The sequence below is a fragment of the Austrofundulus limnaeus genome, unplaced genomic scaffold (genome assembly GCF_001266775.1).
Source record: "Austrofundulus limnaeus strain Quisiro unplaced genomic scaffold, Austrofundulus_limnaeus-1.0 Scaffold83, whole genome shotgun sequence".
Taxonomy (NCBI): Eukaryota; Metazoa; Chordata; class Actinopteri; order Cyprinodontiformes; family Rivulidae; genus Austrofundulus; species Austrofundulus limnaeus.
Genome location: NW_013952485.1, coordinates 1,207,573 through 1,209,716, shown reverse-complemented (window position 1 = coordinate 1,209,716; position 2,144 = coordinate 1,207,573).

Below are 2,144 nucleotides of genomic sequence, written 5' to 3'. Positions count from 1 at the left end.
CAGTTATGTGCGGAATCAAAGTGGGCGTGTCACAAGAGTAGGCGTGTCAAAAGCATAAACACTGTGGGCTACGAGGCCTACATGACGGTATCCTTAGACCCTGCTTGACCTCCATACAGCCTGACCCTGACCCCAACACTAAGGTTAACCAGGAGAAATGTGACCCTAGTGGGGTTCTCCAGAAAAGATGGTGCCGTACAGTAACGCCCTTTTTGTTCTTGTCCAATCAGGTGGTGACGTACGGTATCGCCTCTTTTTTTGCTTGTCCAGTCAGGTGTGTCCCTTTAACAAAGTCTGTCAAGTCAGGTGTGTCGCTTTAGAATCGCCTTTCCTTGTGACACGCCTACTCCTCCGCAGAGACCCCTACTTGAAAAGGGAGATGCAAAAAAAATTGTTTTGCTGTTGGAGGGGCTGTGGATTTTTGTTCAAATTAAATTATTCTATTAGAGTTTAAAGACTTCTTAATTTATACATTTTACAGTCTTAACAATGAGGAAAACACATTAAAAATGTACAAAAATGGGACTTGTATAACCCATTTTAAGAGAGGACATCCTGCCAAAGAGCTTCACTGCTGCTGCTACACCTTCTCTTGCAAACACGACGGCACACGTCCTCGTGCCGGGTGTGTGGACGTGTTTCAAACCTGAGGGATGAAACCGCATGGTAATCCGTCTAAGTAAAAATACAGACAGTGAAAACAGTTGAGCTATACTGAGATCTATAGATTATATGTTGCGTGACGATATTTACTACGGAAGRCAAAGTATTTATTTAGTCTTTACGACAAGTCATGTTTTTCCTCGTATTCTCCCCATGAATGCAACAATATGGTTTCACCCGCTGACGTCACCGATTGGCCTGATTTTTGTTTTCGATTATTAGGGATTGTTTTCGATTATTAGGGATTGTTGGGGATAAAAGGAACAATTTGATTTAGTTTTCTCTGCGTTTACTTGCGTGTACTTTAAGCTAAACAATTTAGTTTAATCTACAAATATTTATTTCRTTTGTTCATGGTTTATAAGTCACAATATAATGAAACAACTCTAATAACTGTTTGCAGTATCAATTGAATTACGATATCTTATATGAAACATTTATTTATTTCAGGACCTTTGTTTTGTTTGTAAGCATTCGCAAAGTCTTGAATTGATACACAGCTTTTATGTCTCAGAGAGTGTTTAATTGACTACCACCTGCTGGGCAATCATATGTATTGCTACACATTTTATTCATAATCAGTCATTCTAACGATTTCAAATACAGGCAAATAGAAATCGGTATTTGTTTATTTCTGGCGTCATATTGACAGTTAACATGCTTCTTAAGTGGCAGTTACTTAAACACAAGTCAACAGAATAAATCAAAATTCTGTGGGAAGAAACTTGTGCCATCAGAAACTGAATGTGAATTGTTCAGACTGAAGCTGAATTTGCACAATTTGAAATTAAATAAAAAAATTAACATCACTCAATTGAAACTGAATTCAATGGTTTGGATATGAGTTTAAAGTTTTGGATTTGAATTAAGTTATTGAAGACACTGAAAAAATAAAGACTGGGGTAAAAAAACTTTCTAATTGTCAAACCTGAAGAAAATGTTGTATTTTTGTTTCAAATGTAAAGCGCAAATATATCTTTGTTTTTAGATTTTAATGGCTGATCAAAATTTGGACACAACTTCACACAAATGACCAGAGACATGAGTATTTTATTGAAATGGGGGTTTCACTCTAATTAAAATGTAATCAATTGTCAAAACTGGGATACTATTAAAAAACTGAAAATGTCTGATTCAGCTAAGTTATACTTCAATAAGACTAAACTCTGACCCCCATAAAAACCAGTACTCCTATGATGCCCACCCATCCACACACACACATTCAGGGTGGYGTGGTTAAGGGTCACAACAGAGTGTCAATGAGACAGTGTCCACTTATAGGCTCACTGCTAAATATTCCCCTTAGATGCCATCAAACCATAAAGCAGTTTCAGTTAACAGAAATAACTTTCTCCTATGGATAACCATGATAACCTGGATGGTTAGTTACAAACACAGAAAACTCAGGAGGCCAGTGGTTAAAAAAAACTAAACAAGTTTAATTTCATTTTATTTATTAATTTATTTCATTCTGAAAAACA